The sequence below is a fragment of the Suricata suricatta genome, chromosome 5 (genome assembly GCF_006229205.1).
Source record: "Suricata suricatta isolate VVHF042 chromosome 5, meerkat_22Aug2017_6uvM2_HiC, whole genome shotgun sequence".
Taxonomy (NCBI): Eukaryota; Metazoa; Chordata; class Mammalia; order Carnivora; family Herpestidae; genus Suricata; species Suricata suricatta.
In genome coordinates this window covers 19,436,118-19,442,446 of record NC_043704.1, presented here as the reverse complement: position 1 = coordinate 19,442,446, position 6,329 = coordinate 19,436,118, and the positions used below count along the sequence as shown (strand labels likewise).

The 6,329-nt window shown below is 36.7% G+C and overlaps 1 long non-coding RNA gene across 1 annotated transcript; it reads right to left on the bottom strand.

Moving 5' to 3' along the window:
• Positions 1-253: 253 nt before the first annotated feature.
• LOC115291444 lies at positions 254-6,010 on the bottom strand. Its single transcript, XR_003908447.1, has 2 exons — positions 5,922-6,010; positions 254-457 (listed from the first exon to the last, which is right to left on the bottom strand). It is a non-coding gene; the product is annotated as an uncharacterized LOC115291444 (long non-coding RNA).
• Positions 6,011-6,329: the final 319 nt, after the last annotated feature.

Genomic DNA, 6,329 nt, shown 5'->3' with positions numbered 1-6,329 from the left:
CCCCAGATACGTTTCTACCTAGATCTTTGCCCTTGCTATGTCCTTTGGCTACAGTACTTTCTGCCAAGATCCATACAGACTTCCTTTATTATTTTATTCAGGTCTCTGTGGAAATGCCATCGACTCAGAGAGGACTTCCTAGACCACTATATTTGCATACTAACTCCCCATCTGGTCCCAGCTATCTCTCTGAACCTTTTACTGCCTAACGTTAAATTATATATTTGTGTGTTTATTTTTGTTTCTTCCAATGGAATGTAAAATTAGGGACTTATTTTATTTCTTTGTTGTGTCTGGGGCACCTCGAACATTTTAAGACTGGGAAAAGTTAAATGACTGCTGGTGAGGCTAGCCAGAGTTGGAGCTTTCTCAAGGAGAGTTTCGAGAATGGTAAGCATTTGACAGATGGCCTGGAGTTATCTTCTTCTGACAGTTGTGATGGTCCAAGAGGCTATTTCTGATAAGGAAATAGAAAGAATATTTCAAACAGTTTACATTTTTATGTGTTAAACTGTATGGAGAGGATCCAGACCTATAATAAGTGCTCAATAAAATTTTTGTTGAATAAATGAATGCAAGTATATGTATACGAGATATACAGAGATCATGTTACAAATTACTAGAGCTTCAGATAATTTCTTATTTTGCAACGACTATCCTTCCTATATTAAAATTTTAGTATGGCAAATAAAATACACTTCACTTAGCTGTGTGTGTTTTAGAAAGATGTGACATCCTTATTCTGTGGCTCAGTTAGGTTTCAAGATAAGAACATTCTATATGTGAAAGAAAAGTATGAATGTATCTTAATTAAAATAAGATATGAATTCTTGCAAAAATACTTAAATTGTAGTTTGAGAACCATTTAAGACAAAAATTATCTATGTTTTCAAGCTTTCACACATCAGGTAACTCCACATGACAGAAATTTCTTGAAAAACTACATATCCACAGTAAAGACTTTTCCAAATATAAGCAGTATAATTTATTCAATTTTGGAGTATTGTTTTCTTCCAGTCTTGCATTTTCATCACACAAAGAAATTAGAGTTTGACATTCTTGGGCATGAAATTCTGTCACCTCCTTTCTGTGCTGATCATGGTAAATGCTTCCTTCTCTCCTTTGCATTTCAACCAGAGCATAACAAGAACTGAGTGTGGACAGAGCAGGGGTTTGGAATGAGCATCGGTTAAGTTGTCAAGAAATGTGGTTTCCAGTCTCCATTTTACCTCTCATTAGTCATGTGACCTTGGACTAACCACCTGACCTCTCTAAAAAGAAGATATTCTTATTGGCCGCTAAGAGGGTTTTTCATCCTGCAAGTCTCTGGATTTATGGAGTTCCCAACAATTCATTCCACGATGAGATTCCTCCCACCTAAGTGCACCCGTCTTCAACACTGCACGCCACGGATGAGACCAAAGTAAAGTGGTTTAAAATCATTTGGAATTCTAAATTATGGCCACTCTTTTTATTAATTCAGCATTAACACAATTCACATTTCTGTGTTTTTAAAAAGTCCATTCTTTATGAGGAAATCACTTGGTTTGTGCAAAAATAAGCAGCATTCAACAAGAGTTGGTTAACTTTATGCACAAGATGAATGGGACAAATGGCATTTTTTGCTGAGTTTAAGATTCCTGCTCTAATATAGTTGAAGATACAGAACAAAATCATAGTTCATCCTTTTAGCACTCTGTTGTGCTCAGAGAAGAATGTAAGTTTCTAATATGCATTTTATATGTCAAAATTTTCAGACATGTCCAATTTTTCTAAAATCAACTTTATTGAACTATAATTTACAGGCAGCATAATGCACATATTTTAAGTGTGCAATTCTAGGAGCTGTGTCAAATATACAAGCCATGGGCTATGGGTTGAAAAGAGATCTATTGCAGCTCTAAACCCTAGTACTTTAGACTATGACTTGGAGAGCCTTCACAGAAGTGGTCAAGTTCAAATAAAGTCATTTGTTCAGGCCTAATTTAATATTACAGTTATCCTTATAAAAAGAATAAATTTGGACACAGGAACAGGAACACAGAGAGAATGTCCTATGAAGATTGAAGTTACACTTCCAGAAGCCAAACAACCCCCCAAGCTTCGGGAAAAGCTCAGGTCAGAAGTGTTAGTACCTTCTGGGGAATCATGACTTGCTGACCCGTTAACCTTATACTTCCAGCCTCCAGAATTATGAGACAATAAATTTCTGCTTTTTTAGCCACTCAGTTTGTGATACTTAGTGATGGTGGCCCTAGGAAACTAGGGTATACCATGTGACCATCACTCCAAATAAGATATACCCCATTCCCATCACCCCAGAAATTTCCCAGGTGTCTTCTTATACTCAATGTTTACTCCCTACTCCAGGGAAAACATCAATCTGATTTCTATCACCATAGATTAGTTTTGACTATTCTCAAACTTCATATAAATAGGATCCAGCAGTATATTTTTTCCTGTGCCTGCTTTCTTTCACTCATCATATTATGTTTGAGATCCGTCCATGGTTTTGAGCACATCAGTAGTTATTCCTTGTTTATTGTCAAGTGTTTTCTACTCTTTTCCAGTTGTTGCAATCACCTGATCATAAATGTAGGAGTCTGTTTCTGGATTCTCTGTTCCTCAACTATTTTAAAACACTATTTTTGTATGTTCTGCTACTCCAAAAGTAACATGAAATTAAATAATTAGTATGTTATCAAAATAAATTATTACTGAAACTCAACTCCAATCCTAAAAAAATGGTTTGACCCAGTAAGTCAGTCAGTCACAAAAGGTTAATATTACCAACACATCTTATAGTAAAGACAGCAAATGATGCCATCAAAGAGGCCATTCAGTGTCTCATTTTGTCTCTTGTGTAAGATCCAAATACTTGAAAATATTTACATGCATCCTAATTTAGGGATATTCTTTCTTTTTGCTTCTTCTTTCTCCATACATGTGCTTTACCTAAAATCCTCTACTCAATGAACCCTGTCATTCATAGATGCAGACAGTGACCCACTAAATATTTATGATATATCATGAAGCTTATCCTTCACTTTGACTCACCTCCAATCAGATAATAATGACTCTTATCTCAAAAAGTGCTATAAAAATATCTTATTAATGTTTAGGTGGTTCTAGACCTTGGCGTTATATACTAAGTTTACATTTTCCAACACACTATGCCCATTATAATGATATCATTCTTCAACCTGTCCTTCATACATGTGTCTACTTGTAGCTTTTCATTTGGAAAGTTTTTTACCCCTGCTATCTACAGGGCCCTAAATGGATTTCAGTTTCTTCTACAAGGCGTTCCTTACCAGTTCCCTTTGGCAGTGATCATTCACTTGGTCTACTGCACCACGCGCTATAAAGAACACGTGATGAACACTGTGTAAATATTTATTGAAAGAATGAAAGAAATCAGCAAGCACCTCTGGGTAATGTTTTTCTCCCTAACTCTTAAGTTCTATGAGGACAATGGTAATTTCCTGAACACAAGGGTTTTTATATGAAATGCTAATCTTCAAGGTTCAAACCATGTAATCATTCTAAAATGATTTTTTAATGAGATTTCATTTTTAAAAATCCTGCTCTGGTGATAATTTACAAATAGGCCACTTTGATTGAAGAGAAGGATGTGTAGTAAAAACGTGTTAAGGATGTGTGACCTAGGGATGAACTCTAGATATTTGATGTCAGTCTGTCAGCTACAGGGAACCATTGGAGGCTTTTAAAAAATATTTTATTTCTAAGTTATCTCTACACCCAATGTGTAGCTCAAACTCACAACTTTGAGGTCAAGAGTTGCATGCTCCACTGACTGAGCCAGCCGAGTGCCCCACCATTAGAGGATTTTAAACAGAGAAGCCTAAGGACAGTGGTAGGCTGGACTGAAAGAATGAAGGGTTAAGAGAAGGAAGCAGTTAGAAGAGTATTATAAGAGTTAGGACTATGAAGATTTGGGAATCTTGCATGACACCACTATACTGGCAAAGCCTATGGTATGATTATGAGGATTTGGAAGAGGCAGTAATGGGGAAGGGCTAGAATAGATATGTATTTCAAAAATAGGCTTATTGACCAGTTAGAGATAGGAAGTGGAGGATGAAGGGATTCCAGAATGGCTTAGTCTGTTTCAGTTCCTAAAACAAAATATGATAAACTGGGTGGTTTCTAAACAATAGGAATTTATTTCTTACAGTTTTGGAGGCTTAAAAATCCATGATCAATGTGCTGGCATATTCAATATCTGGTGAGTGCCTGATTCCTTGTTCACAGACAGCGCCTTCTTACTGTTTCCTCATACGGTGGAAGGGCAGGGGGTCTCCCAGTGGCCTCTTTTATAAGGGCACCAATCCCATTCCTGAGGACTCCACCCTCATGACCTAATCATCCCCAAAAGATCCACTCCCAAATACCATCACATTGGGGATGAGATTTGAACATGTGAATTTTGTGGGAAAACAAATGTTCAGTGCATAGGATAAGGCATCTTAGATTTTTAAGTTAAAATATAGCTAATATTTTCAATGTTCTAATTCCTCTCCATTTATTTATTATTTTTTTTAATTTTTATTTCTAAGTAACACTTAAACCCATTGTTGGGCTCAAGCCTACAACCCAGACGTCAAGAACCACATGCTCCACCAATCAAATGAGCCAGGCACCCCCAATTTTCTCCATCCTACTTTCCCTTGTTCTCTATCTTTTTCTTAGAGTGTAAAGAAGGTATAAGGCCAGAACAGTGGCTTCAGAATTTGTCTCCATTAGATGGAGTCTCTGATGAATAATAGACATAGTCATTGTATTATGTAGACATTTTAAAATGAAGTCTATTTTAGTAATGTTTTTATGTATAATCAAGTGACTTTAAATTCTATACATAAGGACAGAAGACTTGGCTGATAATCAGGAAAATGACACCATTTTGAAGGGAGAGCAAAGTAAAATGTACAGTGTGAGCAAGATAGGAAGGAAAACATAGAGGAAGGGCTGGTGGTAATGTCTTAATGCTTTTGAGCTAATGCTAATCTTCCATCAATGATAAGTGTGCAGACATTAGCTAACAATTGCTGTTAGTAAATAGCATTTCTGAGAAACTGAAATTCCACATTCCTTTTGGCTTCTCTGTAGTTCATCATATTTTACTGCTTTTGGAAGGCTTTTCAATCTGAAAGTAGCATATTCCCTCTATGCTTAGGTAAAGAAGTGAAAAGAGAAACAAGGAAAAAATGAAGTAAACGAGAAATAAAATAGAGATTAAAAATGTCTCACATCATTCTTATATAGTCATTATTGTAGTGTATATTTGTAGCACCTAAACTTTCTTCACATTTCACTTTCTTATTTTACGCTTACAATAAAGTTGAGAAAGCAACCTCACCACCACCACCCTTCATTTTACAGATAAAGGAACTGAGTTTCTGAACATTTAGGTAATGTCTAATATTTTATAATATATGAGTGGCACATTCTTTTCTTGACTTTTGGTTTCTTAACTCTTTTTTCAAGTTTCTCATTCCAGTGTGGATTTTTTTGTTTATTATTATTATTATTATTATTATTATTATTATTATTATTATTTTGTTAGGGAAGGGGTGTAGCAGAAATTATTAGAAGATCATTAGAGAAAGACCCTTTCCTTTTCTAAGTCAACTGTCTCTCCTGTACTCCATCTCACACACCTGAAATTCAGCAGTGACATCTATCCACAAAGTGAGTTTGGCCAAATTCCGTCACCTTTTGTGTAACTTCCAGTAGGTATAAGTCACTATAACTACTGTTTTGCTCCACTGTTCCTGACTGTACAGTCTTAGACATATGGTAGTTTTCTCCCTATGTATATGGTTGGTCACTGACATGATTTCACACTCCTGATTCTTCTGGCACATGAAAAGTGAAGAAAAGTTGGAACAAGAACTTACCAATGTATGCCTCTTGTCTAGAGTTTAAAGAATGATGTCATAATGGGAAAGCAGACCCATTAACTCCCCATCTCCATGGTTCCCCACCTGTTGTGTTAGTGAGTCACTGCTATGACATCTCTTTGGGTCCCAGTCTGGCTTTGTCTTGTGCAGACAGGGCTCAGCTTTGCTCTGACTCAGTCAGTTGCTGCTCTGACTTGGTTGGTTCCCATTGTCTCTCTCAGAGTTGCTGCCAGCCTGCGTCCTCAGCAATTTATAGCTGCAGCAGCTCTTGACTTCCTGCCTCCTGATCACTCACCTCTCTGCTGCTACTTAATTTGCCTCTGTTTCTGTCTTCTGTTCTACTCTAGATTTTCCAATCCAGGTAACATTCCCCAACCAGCAGGGAGCAAGCACTAGTCTTTTGAC